General features: G+C 36.6%; 1 protein-coding gene across 5 annotated transcripts in view; it reads right to left on the reverse strand.

Annotated features, from left to right (window-relative positions):
- The window catches only part of grn (GATA binding protein grain), a 113416-nt gene extending 105575 nt beyond the window's left edge, over positions 1-7841 (reverse strand). For 4 of the 5 annotated variants that reach the window (XM_089736823.1, XM_089736822.1, XM_028183898.2 and 1 more), the window contains exon 1: positions 7544-7841. The gene's annotated coding sequence lies outside the window, so the exon portion shown is untranslated. Of the gene's footprint in view, positions 1-1112; positions 1244-7543 lie in introns of those variants that run through there. The other variant, XM_089736821.1, reaches the window with a different exon arrangement.
- Between the last annotated feature and the right edge of the window lie 11353 nt (positions 7842-19194).

The following is a 19194-nucleotide window of genomic DNA, read 5'->3' on the forward strand; positions in this document are numbered from 1 at the left end:
ATTGTTGGAATATATTCGTCTTTAAAGCTTAAAAAATAGCTTCTGGTGCAGAGTTATTGTGTCCCTGACATTGCTACAGTAATGACGTTGGTGATTATATAACAAATGCCGGGATTTTAGCTAAAAAAGGGTCAAAGGAAATTTTATTGATATTTGTAGAGGACTAAAGAAGTAACCAGTACGAAACATCGCCTTTGCTTTTTTTATGAATGAGGAATTACCAGAGCCCAGAGGCCTTTCCAGCTTCACCAAGATATGTGGGCAAGCAAAGGCTCAGCCAGGAGGGGTGGGATTTGCTAACAGCTGAAGTCAAGAACAACTGCTTCGCGAATGAATCTACAGATCAGAGCCGCGACCCGCTGAGAGGATCCGGTGAGAACCTCAGCGGGCTGATTGGGTTAGGTTGCATGTCGAAGTCTTTGTCGAATTCAACGAGTACGGTTACCGATATCCCTAAGCCTGCTCTTAGCGTTAGAGTTGAAGGCGTCTAATGCAAAAATTATTGGATCTGATGGATCCGTAAGGACGTGATCGCCTTTGCATTGAGCTAATCAAGGAAATACTGCAAATTCATATTCACACATGCGGAATGTATAATTACAATATAAAAATATACGGTACAAATTAATAATAGATATCCGAAGCAACGGCTCATATTTAAGTTTAGAAATTATAAAATTGACGCCATTGTAGACGGACGAGCGTAAGGCCCATCTGATGGGGAGTGTTTACCACCAATGCCAGGGGCAGAGCCAAGCCGCTGCCTACCGCTATAAGTAGCGGCTGTAAGTCTTAGTTCTATGGTACAATACATCTTACGTATACACATCGTCATCATCAGTCCCCAGTCGTCCCCTGCTGGACATAGGCCTCTCCTAAACCACACCACTGAAACCGGTCTTCGGCTCTCCTCATCCACCTCTTGCCGTTGGCTAGGTGGTGCTGTGACCTTCGAACGTATACACGATACGAAAAAAATCTCAACAAACAAACGAAACACTAATGGCCACGTACATCGAAATAATCGTATCAATCGAAAATCGAAAGAAAACAACCACAAAAAAAACCTAATAAACATTAGTCTAACATAATTTAAAAAAAAGAAACCTCACCAGACGATAATAATACGAAATCTCTTGCGTGATGATCTCGTGATAATATAGTGATGAAACCAGTACAGTCTCTGTGATCTATCACAACCGACGACACCGCTATCTGGCAATCGACTGAAAAAACGGATTTGTAGATAAACTTAAAGAAATCGAACGCTTTATCGCAAATTACGTTGATTTCGAATGATTTCCTCGTAATGTCGTATGATAAGCGGGCGATAAGCGGCGCGGCGGTGGCCACAAAACAAAATAATCTTTGTTTTTTACTAATTCGCAGCTTTCAAGGCTTACTGGTTTCCTGGAGACTAATTTTAATTTCATAATATACATTAATGTACCTAATTGAAATTCTTAATTAATATTTACCGTTAAAAGGAACTGTGTCTCTGAATACGAAAAATTTCATAAGGTATATGAAATTTCAAAAAAAAGTCACAGAAATATGGTTGGCTTAAAACTTTCCAAATACATTTAGTACTGCCTCTAAATAAATGGCGAGCGAGCCTTTATTAAATCTGCGTGCTTCATTTAGGCATTTCTGTTACTGGTGGGAGGACCTCTTGGGAGTCCGCGCGGGTAGGTATCAATCACCACACCGCCTATTTCTGCCGTGATGCAGTAATGCGTTTCGGTCTGAAGGGTAGGGTAGCCGTTGTAACTATGCTGAGATCTTAGAACTTATATCTCAAGATGGGTGGCGCATTTATGTTGTAGATGTCTATGGGCTCCAGTAACCACTCAACACCAGGTGGGCTGTGAGCTCGTCCACCCATCTAAGCAATTAAAAAAAAAGGTATATTCCTGAATCATTTTTTCGAAAACATTTCAAAAATTCTAAACATATTGCGTGCATCTATTAATAATATTTTATAACAAATTTGAAAAAAAAAACAGATAAAGTAGTTGAGCTTTAAGATAACAAAATATGGACAGATGTTTCCTCTAAAACTATTTGATTGAAAATATATGTGTTTCATAATATATTTTTCGGCTTATCGATAGAAATATTCCCGCTTAAATTTACATTATCAAAAGATAGCGATCTCATAATGGTTCTATGTGTATAACTTTTTTAAGTTTTATCTAACGACATATAAAATGCATTAAATAAACACTTACGACACGTACCTATAATCAAAGAAAAACTAAATTTAATTCTAATACGCAATACTATATTTTGTACTCTATTTTATATTGAATTAATCTGTCTTCATGTTTAATCGAACCACCTCGCAAAAATTACCTAATATGATAAAAAAACACTCTCCAAGCATATATTATATGGTACTACAAATAAGGTTTGAAGACAACGCGGTAAATGTCTATGCCCGCGTATCATTCTTACCAAATTACGATTAGATACATAGATATCCGTGTGTTTGATTTTGTAAACGATTGCAAATATATTATAATATATTTATCGGATAAGTTCATTTTTTAATAAACCAATCCTAGAAATGTTATATTATATTTGTTGACAGTTTAAATTCCAACTGACCGTAATTAAATTATAAATCTTTGTTTTAAGCTATTCAGTAGTCGAAAGCTAGTTACCAGACTTGTTGTCCTAACACCAATCATCCGATTGGCCACAATGAAATCAATATCAAACATCGATATGTCGACGTAGGCCTATCGAGTAATATCGTTTGTAAAATCGCGCGCGGTAGTGCAACGACGCGTTATAAATAATCGATATTTGAAAATAAATCGATATAAATGATAAACATTGTGTTTTCACGCCCGACGCCTTATGATCTACGACTCTATAAATATTATTGGGTGAATTGGAATCGATTGTAGCAATGTACATGTGTACATTCTGAATCGATATTGGAGGAGAATCAAAGAAAAAATACTCAATAAAATACAAACAATTTGAAAAAGTTAAAACTTATACGTAATATTAACCAAATGGCCTACTGTTAGTAATAGTATCAATTACTTGACGACTTTTCATGTTATCCCTATTTTAGTAATTTTTTTGAAATTATCGTAAAAAAATCCGAATTGTCCTTACGTCATTTGACGGACTAACCATTTTTTAATCATTATGGATATTAAATTTTGAAACTGCAATCAAAAACCCTTTTCGTTTAGTTTGGTATTCACAGATAACTAATTTCTTACTTAGCGCAACAGAATATTAGCTTTATTCCAACTCCAGCACCGAATGTTTGCTTTCGTCATCTTTTGGTACAAAAAACCTTTTTTATATTTGTAAAAAATTGTTTTTATAATAAAAACTCGGGTATGCTAATATTGTTTACGTATGTTACGTAAATTACATGCTTGTAAATCTCGCTAAACAATTCTAAGTACATTTAATTCGCAATAAAAATGTTTAATTTGATTTTTATATCTGATAATACACGTTTTTAAATTAATTGAGCGATTTCACTGCCCTGACACGCGGTGTCAAGTTACATGGTTTTCAAACAGTACCTATTAAAACTTGTTCAACCACTGATGATCTGTAACTACATAAAAAATATACCATTTTATTTTATAAATTTAAATATTTTGAATATTACTTTCACTAAACGATTATACATAGTTGTGTTTTTTTTTTTCGATTAAATATATATTTAAGTGTTAACACTACACTCCGAATTTCTGGTCGCGCATAAATTGTTATTGACTTATCATATTTCAATAGGTTATATTATTTTAACTAAGACAAATGGTTATGTCTTCAACAATTTTGTAAAACTTTTTTTTTTTTGACACGGAATAATCTAGTAATTTAAAATGAATATTTTTTTAAAGACACGCGTAGTTATTTGAATTTTAACGTTTCTTTATCACCGAAAGGGCTCTGGTTTAATGGAATATTAAAATAATTTTACTCGATGTTACGAAAATCACAAATCGGGCCGTGAGAAAAAGCTGTTTGTCGTTTTTTTTAAAGGAACCAATAAAAGCGGTAATTACACAAGCGACTTTAAGATAAACTAATTAATACGACACGTGGTTTTATCAGCTCTTTTGAGATAACGGAGGCTCCCAATTAGGATAATCGCTTTAGGAACATCTTATGGCCTAAATAAAAACTTTCAAATGTAAAATCAAATATAAATTATACGATATTATTTTTAGTATAGTTCTAATGGATGAATCATTTTTAGAAGCTTGTTTAGGATTATAATATTGTACCAAACTAATAACCTTTTAAAAGACAAAGGTTAATAATTAATACTTCAGTATTTTCTTCGATTTTATTAATTAAAACTAACCTTACTGTTTGATCACGTCGTCCTTGCAGTCGTACATTACCACGAAAACTTTAAAGCACTCGAAAAGCCCGATAGATCCTTGCTAATTAATTGTTTAATGGGAATAACTTCTCAACATCAGATAACATGGCAGATTAATCTACTCGCACTATCGAAGCTCAGTCTATAATTGTAAAATGACGTAAAATGGATCATCAAAAAAAAATCTCAGAGAAGCTCACCGTCTAATGGGCAGAAGATTAGCGGCTACCGGGATAACCCACCCAGGGCAATACTTTTTATTTTTTATTTTTATTGCTTAGATTGGTGTACGAGCTCACAGTCCACCTGGTGTTAAGCAATTAAGTAGTTACTGGAACCCATAGACATCTACAATGCGCCACCCACCTTGAGATATAAGTTCTAAGGTTTTTTTTATTGCCTTTGAAAGCAGACGAGCATACGGCCCACCTGATGGTGAGTGGTTACCGTCGCCCATGGACTTCAGCAATGCCAGGGGCAGAACCAAGCCGCTGCCTACCTAAGGTGTCAGTATAATTACAACGGTTGCCCCACTCTTCAAACCGAAACGCATTACTGTTTCACGGCAGAAATAGGCGGGGTAGTGGTACCTACCCGTGCGCACTCACAATACATCTTACCACCAGTAATACGGTCAGACTCTCAACTGTATAGGGAGCGAATGTCCCACCGTTCAAAGGAGAATACTTCTTCGCGGCATTAATAAGCAGACTAGTATACTTCCCATGATTATAAGGCTCACAATATACTATACTACCGATTTAGGTTGTACTTAAACGGTACTTAAATAGTTTTGTGTTGTCGGTCCTAATTGAAAAAACAATTTAAATATTAGGCGGTTAAGCTATTAAATTATCCTAAATCAATGATGGCGAAGTATTTCGAACATAGAATTCTAAATAAATTGATGAGTGTTTATTTGGGTCAGTTTTCGACTACATAGGCCTAATTTCGTACTTGGCCGACTTTAATTAAGTTCAACTGAATTATTGTAGATTATGCTCGTACCCGATTAACTTGACTAAATTTGTTTAAAACTACATAATATAATGTACTTCCTACATACATAAGCGCATAATAAGATACAATCCATACCAACAGAATTAGATAGGAACCGAAATTGTTTTACACAAAGTTCACTAATCTCAAATCCTAATTATTATTATTATTTTTTAAACATTTACGTGATAATCTAAAATATTCCAGTTTAAATCTAAAATCAAAATAATGTACCAAATTCCGAATTTCCATACGTCATTATTAAGATAAAATCAATCGGATAGTATTTGATAGAAACTAATTAGAATACATTTCTCGCTTACAGTCAAACCCCAGAGATCAAGAAACGGGCATATCTACGTATAAATATTTATAAATTGCATGAAATTTGTATATAATCATGAGACTTTATAAGGTAATTATACTCTAATAGATTAACCTATATAAATAAACATCTTACAATAAAACTCAATATTTATGAACGCTGCCTCTCTTTATTGTATGAATATATTGACACAAAAAGCGAATTACTTAAGAATGTAGACTAACGAATTAATCAGAAGCGGTTGTAACTTTAAAATCGACGGTGCTGTCTTCGAAAACATGGATTATGTTAATTCATTATAAATATGTATTAATTGTAAACAAGAGGCAGGATGGAACGCACATAAGCCGAACCGGAAACGATTAAACACACATACTAAAGTTTATTGTATTTGTTTTATCGATAGAATCGTTTGCGCATCTCGGTCCGCATTCAAATTTCGAACGTGCATCATGGCCGCCTACCGCCAAAAACTGCCCGACGAATATTTTGAAAACGAAAGGAGGTAATATTGACAGTGATTGGTCGGCTCGAACGAATTCGAAATTCAAACAAAGAATAAATTTAAAATACGTAACAGACATTACTGATGTTGTTAGCTACAATTGAATTCGAAGGCTTTTCGTACACATATAGCATATTATAATGCTTTTAGAAATGCATCCCAGAATTTATCATCCGATATATAAGAACATTTGAATACAATCGTACATTTAAATATTTATCTTTTAATCTATTTAGGCGGTTGCGAAACTAGACAAAAATCTAAATGCACATTGTTTTGACAGCTTAAAGCTGCTCTTACGAGAAACTTGTTCTGCATAAAAATAAGCTGATTACCTATATATTTTAAGGCTCAAGAGTTTAGATTTTAAGTAAGATGTAGTTTTTAACATTGCCATAAACAACGTCCAAATTATTTTGTTATTCTAAAGATTTAGACTCTAAATCATTTGCAACAGTACATTCGTAACAATACATTTTAAGTTACAATAATTTTCAATAAGTTATTAATAAATTAATATTTATCAGTACAAATTGCCTACAAATATTTCAATCATCATTAAATAACGTTATCTAAACCCGTTTATGTCTTTTACACCGTGATAAGATCTTAAATATGAAGCATATTTTTTTTTATATATAACCTCTTTCACACATTAATTATATGTACAATTTTGAATAAAAACGAAAGAGTTATTCGCGATATTGATTTATCGGAATCGAAAAAAAAAATTATAATCGAACATTAAAATTTCGACGAGACGTTTTGAATTTCATTAGCTTACCAATTCATTTATGATTTTTGTTTGATAAATTGTTGGAACCAACAAACATAAAAATTGTGTTATTTTATTTTTATAGCAGATGTAGATATACATATATAGTCGTAGTCCGAACGGCACGCGTCCGATGCTGTGTGCCGTCGGATATGTCCTCTCAATAACTAAGCCCATAAACCGAAACAAAACTGTGTCTGGACATTTGTATTGATATCAAACAAACGTAAAATTCGCATATATGTAATTATAATTCGAATATATTTTCCTTGAAATTTTGAGCAATCGATTTTATGTATCGATTAAAGTACAAGTTTTGAGCTAATCTGTCACAAATACAATACTAAGAAACCTCCGCGCGGGCCGGAGAGTTATATGTTCGGTCGTAAATCAAATTAAAACATTGGACAGCGTATTTCGCTTCACTAATTGAATATTAAAATAATCATTAACATTAATTTAAAGGCTGATTGTGGATTCAATTTTCGTATGCATCAGACTTGAGTTTTTAACTCATGTTTTATAGAAAAAAAAAATCGGATACATAAAGAGAATAAAAGCTATCGATACCTTGATTGTCCTCGAAATCTGTGTATCACAATGTCGATCACTATCACTATTTATCACTGTTAATACTGACGGATAATAACACAATTCTATCATCAGCTCCATTCCGTTTGCGTGTCCATTTTAATGTTGAAAACTAAACGTTAAAAATACTAAATTGTATCACAGATCACAGTACGATCAAACAGTACGTGTATACTAAGCGTTGATAACAATAATAATGTGGAAAGCGCAAGCGCAAGTGTAAGTGCGTCGCTACACGTGATCCGACGCGGTTGGGACGCAACCCGACACTAAACTAGTCGTGTGAGTTTTTGTTGTGAGCGCGCGAGATCGGCCCGCCTCGGGCCGGCTCGGCGCGACCAGACCGGCTCGGCCGCTCATTGGTCGAAATTACGGTAGGCGGACTCGCAATGGGAGTGTTCTCTTTTCAAATTTTCTTGTTCACTTTTTGGGCGGGCGTTTCGTGGTGTGCGTTCAGTCGACGCGCGCGAGCCGCGTGTGATGGATGGTGGAATCGGTGGCGTTCTTACTCTATTTTTATGTTGGTTTATTGAAAAATTCTTGGAATTAACTTTATCAGAAGACGATACCTTCTAAGATTGTCTTTATGTTTAGCGATTGAATGAAACTGCTCAATAGAGATAGGTATTTATTTTTATTGGAACGAATACCAAAAAGTTTGGTATTATGAAAGAAATACTTTAAACAGTATTGATAAATTGATACAAAATAGCAGATTAGCATTAAGCAAATAACATTTAGTCGAACCAATCTCATTGAAAAGTATAGCCGGTTATTCGAATCCGTGCTTGCATATTGTGCAATCTTTGCAAATTTCAATTTACTATTAATGTATAATTCTCGTGCTGTAAAGCATTCTTAAATCATTCATTTTCCTTTGATTAATATAGTACGATACATCGTTAAAGGAAATATAAATCATATCAAAGATTTTCCATCATAAGGTGGTAGCTAATAGAAGATGTACTATTCTCGCGAATCCAAATACAGGGTTGTCCCTGTCCACTTAATATTTTTTTAACAGGACACTCTGATTTTAACTGCTTTGTTCTCAGTTTAATAAATGCTTAACTTTTGTTTTGAAAAAAAATTTGATGGGATTTGTAAGAAGAACCTGCGAATTTAAAATAATTTTCTTCATCTAAAAGTAAAAAGACAGTAAAATACTGTACCTGCTGTATCTTTATCTTTCCCAGAATTTCTCTTAATTAAACGGCTGTCAGGAAGAAATCACTTTTAGCGATAATACCGCCTGTTGTACAAATATATCTGTTTGTTGACTGTTTTCTAATGTTAATTGTGTTTTGTGTGCAATACAGTATGTTCTCTCTCTCTCTTTCTCTCTTATTTAAATTTATTCAGAACAATAATTAAAATCTAGGTACAAGCAAGATTTCGATTGGTACATTATAAAATTTAATCTTTACATATATATTTCGTCTGTGCGTGTGTTTGTCACTGAACTCCTAAACGGCTGGACCGATTTGAATGTTTTTTTATATGCGTTTGGTTGGCACCCTTGTTGGTTTAGATTCACAAATCAGCCCGGCAGAGGGCGCTGCAGTCGGTATCTAGGTTATTTGCCTTTCCTAAAAATAATTTATATCGCTAAAAAACGTTTGCCGGGTCAGCTAGTATAATATATTTAATTTATTTAAGCTATGTAACCAATGTGTCTTCTGTAATAATATAAAATGACATAGACAAATGTTTTTTTATGTTTAAACTAAAGACGATAAGACTACGCCGATGGGGACCGCTACCGGTGACTTTAGACCTAAACCATTTAAAGCACAGCGCTTAGATTAAAATTAAAATCACATCTATGAATGAATATAAACTATGGTATTTTTGGTATTTTTATGGTATTTCTTGGGTTTTCGGGAATCCTAAACATAATTTGAACTTTGACGATTTAATCTCCCGTTTTTTTATACATACAATACATTGATTCTGTGTGAAATGAAACGTAAAAGTGACAAAAAAAAAGATATTTATTTTTAATAATACACAACAATTGGCGCATGTTTTTAAATATCGACGAATATTGCATCAGTCGGCTGTGACCACGAAAACTGTAAAGCATCAAAAACGACTGAAATAATATAACTAATGACAATTAAAAATGCAAGATTAATTATTTAAACACCGATATAAAATGTTTCAAACAGCTTACTGTAACGTCCAACGGAGTATCAATAATCTTGTTTTCTACAATCCTTAGTTTCTATGGTGATAGTACTATGTGAATAAAACTATTATGTCACATAGAAACGTTATCTTAAATTTGGGAATCGAATATCGATAATCGCTAAAAAAGTTGAGCATTTTTTTTTATTGCCTTTGTAAGCAGACGAGCATGCGGTCCAACTGATGGGGAGTGGTTACTGTCGCCCATTGACATCAGCAATGCCAAGGACAGAGCCAAGCCGCTGTCTACAATTTAGTACATTAACTACTTTGGATTTTAGTTGCTCAATCACAAAACAATTGGGGAACAGTTTTAGATGAAATTTCGCACAAAAATAATTTATATTATTCATTGTAAACGACTAGTGTTTATCTATCTGCCAGTAGCCTAGAGGAGCTATTCTGGATTCATCTTAACTGACGGGCCAGTTCACGGCTCTCGACCTGAAAAATCTGGCTAGTATCTTTTTTTTTTCTTTTTTTATTGCTTAGATGGGTGAACGAGCTCACAGCCCACCTGGCGTTAAGTGGTTACTGGAGCCCATAGACATCCACAACGTAAATGCGCCACCCACCTTGAGATATAAGTTCTAAGATCTCAAGTATAGTTACAACGGCTGCCCCGCCCTTTAAACCGAAACGCATTACTGCTTCACGGCAGAAATAGGCAGGGCGGTGGTATTCTACCACCAGTATCTGCCCCAGAAAGAGCAGAGCTTCACGAATGTACCACCGGCTCGGAATCGTAAACCACTGTGAAAATCCGGCGAGAAACTCAGTGTCATAAATATCTATTATGGTTATAGCTGATTCATGATTTTACATAACGACGGATCTGCAAATAACAGATAACCAACACCCGAGATAAAGACTCTTAACGGTAGGCAGCGGCTTGGGTTTGTCCCTGGCATTGCTGATGTCCATGGGCGACAGTAACCACTCACCATTGGGTGGGCCGTTTGCCCAGAGGGGCAATAAAAAAGGCAACGTTTTCATTATTTCGAATAACAAATATAACACCAGCGAAACGGTGGAGCGCGTCTAGTTAATAAATTAAATGTAATCTAAGACACAACCCTCCATGATATCACATTCATACATTCTACTGTCATTTTATACATTACGCATTCCAATAATACCATTATACTACACACAAAATCTACATACTCGTTACGTCGGCTTAGGAAGCAACTTTTGTAGCCCTTTCTGTCATTAGCTAACGCTATGGCAATAAATATTCTATTTTAATATTATTCCAGTAACATATTACGTTACATTTCGTATCTTTAGTAATTATAATCGCAAAACACCTACAGAGCTTTCATGAGCTTACAAGCCTCACAATCTGCATGTGGCAACAACAAAGGCAATACTCATCGAATGAAGCATCGATTCTGTCAAATAGAGCTACGATGTTCTTTTTTTTTTTTTTTGAAGTTACTCTTCTTTAGGCGCATTATGAAAAATTGATGAGAGTGAAATTTTACGATGCGCGCGCACCGTGACACAAAATTAACAGAATGAACTTGCCCACTAAATCGCTCATTACAATACGACCGACGTAACTTGGCGAGTCTGAATATAGCCGCAGGTGAACTTTCCGAACCGTACCGAGAATTACTGAATTTATACGATGTCAAGAAAAGGGATGTCCAATATGCGTTATTATAGTTTTGGAGCTTCGATTTCAACTTACATGTTGTTATTCCATCACCAAGAGAGTTGTTCCTGAACATGTGTCAAGCGCGATTTTTTTGGAAAAACTGATGCTTGCTTGGGGCTTTGAACACGGGTCTCATCGCATCGCTTAAGACGATACCACCGGGCGTCTTATATTCTAGGCCACGACTATTATTAATATTGATAGATTATAGGCAAGCATTAGTGATAGCAGTAGCAATTTAACCATCACCATAGAAGATCATCAATAAAAATAAAATAAAATAAAGATCTCATCTTTAGATTAATTTGAAATCATTAATAACATTTAAGCTGTTACATATTCACGATGATTGCAACCAACTATTAAATTAATAAATCTATTCCTAAAACATATTAGTATATTTTTAAATATCACCTATGTGACGTTAACAAGATTTCGCAATATTGATTTTTACTTGTGAAGTAGAATTGATGGAAGAATTTCAGTTAAATGATGAAAATAGGTTTAAAGGGGTAATTAGGTAGGGTAGGGAAAGGGATTGGGTAGGATGAATAGGTAGGTAAAAAATATATTTGGTAAACATTATAAACTAAATAAGGAATAAAAATAAATTTATTGCGTTCAATAGGATAGAGTTAGATATTATTCATATTCCCCTTACCTAAGGGGGCTTAAAGCTTAGAATCTAATATCAGTTTCCTGTTCAGTTTCTCGCCAATTTTTCTAAGCGGGTCACAATTGGAAACTGGTAGTAGCTTCACTAGTGAAGCAATTGTTAGGCCATTTTCAAATGGGCTCGAGCAGTTGATCACAATCCCAAGTAAGAGTACGATTAAAAAAAATGAATTTTCTAAGCTCAGATTTTTTTACGCATCTAAATATTGAACAAAAATATATGTTACATAAAAAATATATGTTTACGAATGAATGGCATTCCAGTAAATTTATAAATTAACATCACTGAAATCTATTTCATTTTGAAAAGTTTGAATGCAGTGTTTACAAAATTAAGCAAATACATTACAGTATTTAAGCGAAGTATTTTTCTCACACTGGTCCATTATTCAATGATAGGTTATGTTCTCTTATCAAAATTAATACGAAACAGGCATTTAATGACAAATAATCTTAGCGTTCTGTTATAACCCTTATTTATATGTAATTATTGTGCATTCAGCAATACGAAGTTTTGTTTTAGTCGCGATCCTAATTTCATTACACTTATTTGTTTCAGCATTTTTACATAGTTCATTATATTTTCCAAGTTTCAAAAGTCATTCAATAACCCAAATTAGAAGTCGGTCAATGAAATCAGAAGTTCGAAAGTCAATCAGTGCAGTCATTTAATTTAATTATTTTAAATGACAAGTAGTGAAGGGTAGTTTGTATTTTTTTTAAAAGACAATCAGGGTCAAATTGCTACAGCTCGATTAACTCACGCTTACGTAAAACAAAGGATTCCTTATTTAACGCGGCCCCGCCCCGGACACATTGGCTTAAGTCTACAACAGCTGTAAATCTGTCGCAGGCTGTATCTAGCGCCGCGAGTTAATGTCTAATGACCTAACATGAAATACTTCAGTTAACTGAGTTAATGTACCGTATGTTTTAGCGTCTTCCAACGCTCATGTATTTCGTTTGTTACTTCAAGTGCTGTTTAATTTGATTTTCAGCTTTATGTATGGATCGTGTCAGAGAATGTGACGAACGATTTAACTTGTTTCCGTGAAAGGCAAATGTGTTTATCTCGGCTTATCTGAGTATATTTACCGACAATTATGAGCATTGAGAAAGCCAGAAGGGCGAACACGCTATAGCTTAGAGAGGGAAGTACAAAAATTCTTCGCAATCGTAACATCGAATAGAATCGACATTATGGATTTCATGGTACTGACAGAGGGAAGATCTTCCACCGAGTGGATGAATTTATTCGGTATACCGACGATCCAAGTACTCGAAACTTGTATATACACGCAAACTTATCTTTTTTTTTTATTGCTTAGATGGGTGGATGAGCTCACAGCCCACCTGGTGTTAAGTGGTTACTGGAGCCCATAAACATCTACAACGTAAATGTGCCACCCACCTTGAGATATAAGTTCTAAGGTCTCAGTATAGTTACGACGGCTGCCCCACCCTTCAAACCGAAAAGCATTACTGCTTCACGGCAAAAATAGGCAGGGTGGTGGTACCTACCCGTGCGGACTCACAAGAGATCCTACCACCAGTAAAGTTTCGTTATCGCGATTCAGTTAATCTTCAATTGTCTTCGTTCTGTGACAACTAGCGGATTATGGGTAATGTTCTATTAAGAACATTACCCGCTTATATTGTACCAAACCCACTTATGCAATTAAGGGCATACGTATTTTTTTACATCATTCCTTCATTAATCATTCATTCATTATTAAACAAAATCCCTCTTAAATTATGTCTGCTTGTCTTCCAATATAACCCATTGTTTATTAATTGATTAGTTGATACATTAGATCGGCGTACCAAAACGCTGAGACGACATTCTGTGTACGGAAATACTCTCTACTTAGTTATCATCACCTATTACTAATACTACTTACTAACTAATACTATTCGAATGCATACTTCCAAATATAAATATTAGTAGATGATATTCCAAATCTAAAACCTTCGAATAGAACCAGATAAAAAATAGACTTTGAATACAAATTTGAACCCAATTTTACTCCGAGCACTCATTACGCATTAAGGTTAAGGTTCTAAATGGTTGAAACCTAGATTCCTCAAACAGGTAGTTAAGCTTTTTCGTCTCTGAACTATGCCATTTGTATTTATGTACACAAATGTCTTGTACAAACACAACATTATCTCAGGATTAATTATTATCATCACACATCATCAGTATTTGCGCAAATTAGATATCTCAGTACGATATGGTTGACTGTTTCAATAGTGTAGTATCACAAACGAAATTCTCGAATGTTTTAAATCAAATGATATAAATTATAATTAAAGAAACAATCAGATATTACACACAAAAAGAAGTTTTTGCATATGGGTATTTTATAAGGGATTTTATGACCTGGTAAGTAAGACTTTTAAGTCATGTCTTATTTTAATTTATTTTCTTATTTTTATGAAAAATTATAATATGGAGATAAATGAAATGAAATGAAGATAATTAATTTGAGACATTAATCAACTGGGATGAAATTAAATGAAATGAGATGATATGGGATGAAATATAATTTCACTAAAATGGTGGTCATTTACTGAGATTTTTTCAGTGGACTTTTTGGAGGATCCCGAGAAGTTACGTCCAGCGGCTTTGTTTCATTTTCCCACATTTGTGCACTTTCACAGATACTAAACAGATAATAAACCACCGTTATTACACATTTAAACCTGAAGAAACACTAAATAGACAAAATAAAACAAATCACACAACTTCACTCCTCGCGTTCCCGCCAAAAAGTCTTTGCATATGGGCTCGCAAAGGTGTGACCATTCGTGTATATGTATATGGCTATTATTTGTGGCGTCTACCCAACTCTTGGAGGGAAAGATTATGTCGAGAGGTGAGAGGCTATTTAGTTTGAGCGACATTTTTGCAACATTACAAGAGAGCCAATTAAAGTTGAAGTCGTCGTGGCCTAACGGATAAGACGTCCGGTGCATTCGTGTTGAGCGATGCACCGGTGTTCGAATCCCAGGCGGGTACAAATTTTTCTAAAGAAATACGTACTCAACAAATGTACACGATTGACTTCCACGGTGAAGGAATAACATCGTGTAATAAAAATCAAACCCGCAAAATTATAATTTGTGTAATTACTAGTGGTAGGATCTCTTGTGAGTCCGTTAGGGTAGATACCACCACCCTGCCTATTTCTTCCGTGAAATAGTAATGCGTTTCGGTCTGAAGGGTGGGGCAGCCGTTGTAACTATATTTGAGAACTTTGAGCTTATATCTCAAGGTGGATGGCGCATTTATGTTATAGATGTCTATGGGCTCCAGTAACCACTTAACACCAGGTGGGCTGTGAGCTCGTCCACCCATCTAAGCAATAAAAAAAGTATCACAACAAAAAAGCTTCTTCAGCTATTTGAATGGAATAAACTTAATTAAAGCTCAATTAAAAACATCAAACTGTTGATTCTAATACCAAATAAAACGCACCTGTAATTCCAAAGATAAACGACGCGTATTAACCGAAATGTCGCTCAAACCAAATATCATATCATGTTAAGTCCTAAAATATCTCGTGCTCAGCAGTACTAAATATTTCTCAGTCCCCCATGACACCCACACGTTTCCTAACCGGGCAACCAGTCTGAATAACATTTAACCCCTTTGAAATGTAAAAGCATTACGGAATGAAAAAACAGTACTTATGTACCCCGCGAGTCAGATAAACCATCTCTCGTACAAAGCGCACAAAGATACAATGCCTCTGAAAGGGTTAAAGAACGCACTTTTAAATTAACCATCCCGAATATCACAACGACATAAAACTCGTAGTCGCCTCAAGCGATTTTCAGATCTATAAACCAAAGATTTACTTAACACGGCGATGCAAATTTGTGTGCGGGCAGAATGTGATTTAAAATATTTGTTGTGTCGTACGCCTATTTAAAATAGGCCCGTTTACATTTTTCCTTTTCATGTCATTGTCTCTTGCTGGAGAGCGTTTGCAACCGTCACGTTCCAATTTTGAAAAGTGTCGGAACAAAATGGTAGCCGCTTTGTGTAGTTAGTTCCCTGGTGCTTCGGACTGCTTCGAGTTTGGTAATTTACCAGATGCTTGTACCTTTGATGTTTGATTGTATACACGTACGACATTCGTATTGTAAAAACAATGTGTGTGTGTGTTTTTTTTTAAGTAACAACAAAACATTAAATTGGATTGGCTTATCAAATGACTACGTAAATGTCGGTATTATTTTTAGTGTCCTCCAGTATTCGCGAGTCGTAGATATTAATAAAACTATTTTTACGGCTTAATCTTTCTTAGTTTTGTTATTTAGATTACATTATTATATTTGCAAAATTATAAAAATACTTAACAGTTTTCGTAGTTACGGATGACTTAGACGTCATTCTAATTATTAGTTAATACTTTATTTCCAAGGCACCTCGATTTATTTTCCAAACGTTCAGTAGAACTTAGATCAGCCGCACACGAATTACTCCGAAGCATGATTTGTAATTATTCGTTTCAAATACCGACGTCAGAACAGCGATAGAAGTTACAAGCAAAGTCACAGATACATCCGCCCATCGTTGGCCGGTAACCGAATTGGAACATCACCGCGCGCCGTGTTTACAACTCGACAAAAAAAAAAAAAGAAATTATAACAAAGGAGCCGAATTTAAATTCCAATCGAACTTTGACACATGTCTGCCACCATAAACAATGGAAATTCAAATCGAAGGTAATGCGATTGTGGTGCATTCGTGATCTACGCTTCTTCATCTATAAATAGGAGCCTTTTCTCTCGCTTTTTCTTTACAGAATCCGAGTCGAGATCGTCCGATAAGCTATCTCGTGTGAGACGGTCTCAATATCCACAGATGGCCTTGCTCTCGTCTAATCTCTGCTCTCGACGTGGATATTTTTGACATTTTTTTTTTTGTTAGTGGTTCGTCTTTGAAAAACCTTTGTACCTCTAATAGGGACATTATTTTGACGTGGAGCACGCCGCCGTAATATTGTAAACACTGATTGAGTACTGATAAGTTAGACAATCCGAGTTTTGTCCTTGGACGTTTTTGTAGCGCGAATTTAAGCCTCGAATTGAGTGGTTCGTACAATTACCGAGAACTTCGTGCAGCTGTTTGTTATTCAAAACTATGTTTTATTAAAATATAGTATAATTCAGACACAGACGACTTAAGGAATTTTGATCTTATTTTCGAAGTAACGTAAAGAAATCCCGCTTTGAGTGGCGCATTTACGTTGTAGATGTCTATGGTCTCCAGTAACCACTTAACACCAGGTGGGCTGTGAGCTCGTCTACCCATCAAGGCAATAAAAAAAATAAAAACTCTAACCGACTCAACAACGATGAAAAGCATGGTTTAGATTATGATTACCCATAGACACAACCCCCTAAGTTTCTCATTGGATCTTCTTAGCAGGTCGCAATTCCGATCTATTGGTACATTCAGCGAAGCACCGCTCTTGCTAGGGTCAACGTTAGCAAATCTCTCAGGTTGAACTCACCTGCCGGTTCGAGAGTATTTGGAATAGCCCTTAAGCTATAAGCGATTAGTTTTTATTTATTTATTGGACGAACTCATAGCCCACATGATGTTAAGTGGTTACCGGAGCCCATAGACATCGATAACGTAAATGCCGCCACCCACCTTGAGATATAAGTTCTAAGGTATAGCTACAACGGCTACTCCATCCTTCATATCACATAAGCAGGGTGGTGGTAAGAGCTCGGTCGAACTTCGGCCACTCGTCAGCGCACGCTCGAGGCACTGGTGCCTGTGCTGGAGGCATGGTCGGACCGGAGACACGGCGTGCTCTGCTTTCGCCTCACCCAGGTCCTTTCGGGGCATGGCTGCTTCGGGAGATATCTGTGGAGAGTCAGCGGAAGGGAGCCACATCCGGGCTGCCACCAGTGCGGGTATCCGGACGATGACGCTCAGCACGCGCTAGAAGCGAGCCCACGGTGGGAGCACCCGCGGCGAAATCTCGTCACGGTGCTGGGGCAGGACCTCTCTTTGCGAACTGTGGTCGCCCGTATGGTAGAGGACCGGAGTTCGTTGGAGGCCATGGCTGGGTTCTGCGACTTGGTCATGGCGCTTCGTGAGGCTGAGGAGCGCGAAAGGGAATGGAATCCCTCTTCGGCTCCTCAGCGCAGAAGGCGGGGTGGACGGCGCGAGCGAGAAGCCGCCGCTCAGCCCGCGTAGGGACTTTCGAGTGCCAGGTGCCGTGGCGTCCGGTACTCGACTGTTGGTCTGGTGGTGAAGCGGTGCAAGATGGCTCCTGTGCGCCGCTCACGGTGTGTCTCCCGAGACGACGTCCTTCGGGATTTTCCCGGGGATGAGATCCCGTCCTATCATTAGTACGGGTATCGGCGAAGGCGCAACATTCGGCGCGCACTGCGGTACCGTAAGTTTCGTGTAGTCGGTGTGGTGGAGCTCGATGGGGTTTAGTCGGTAGTCGGTTCTGCCTCGCGCGTCTATTTCAAGACGTAGTCTCCTGTGAGAAATTAGGGGAGGTGGAGGGAGGACCTCGGTCCTTCTGTTCTCCCCTTCTTCCTCTCAGGAGGCGCCGGAGTCTGACATAAACCGGCCCATTACCCCCTCGACCGGGTATCCGAAAATGGATTCCCCAGCGTTAAAAAAAAAAGGGTGGTGGTACTTACCCGTGCGGACTCACAAGAGGTCCTACCACCAGTAATTCCGCAAATTATAATTTTGCGGGTTTCATTAAAGTTAGGAAAAAAGAACTAAGATTAGTATACCTTGTTTTTTTTTATTATTTTTTTTATTTTTTATTGCTTGGACGGGTGGACGAGCTAACAGCCCGCCTGGTGTTAAGTGGTTACTGGAGCCCATAGACATCCACAACGTAAATGCGCCACCCACCTTGAGATACAAGTTCTAAGGTCTCAAGTATAGTAACGACGGCTGCCCCACCCTTCAAACCGAAACGCATTACTGCTTCACGGCAGAAATAGGCAGGGTGGTGGTACCCACCCGCGCGGACTCACAAGAGGTCCTACCACCAGTAATTACGCAAATTATAATTTTGCGGGTTTCATTTTATTACACGATGTTATT

The sequence above is a fragment of the Bombyx mandarina genome, chromosome 22, assembly GCF_030267445.1.
Source record: "Bombyx mandarina strain Sakado chromosome 22, ASM3026744v2".
In the NCBI taxonomy this organism is placed as follows: domain Eukaryota; kingdom Metazoa; phylum Arthropoda; class Insecta; order Lepidoptera; family Bombycidae; genus Bombyx; species Bombyx mandarina.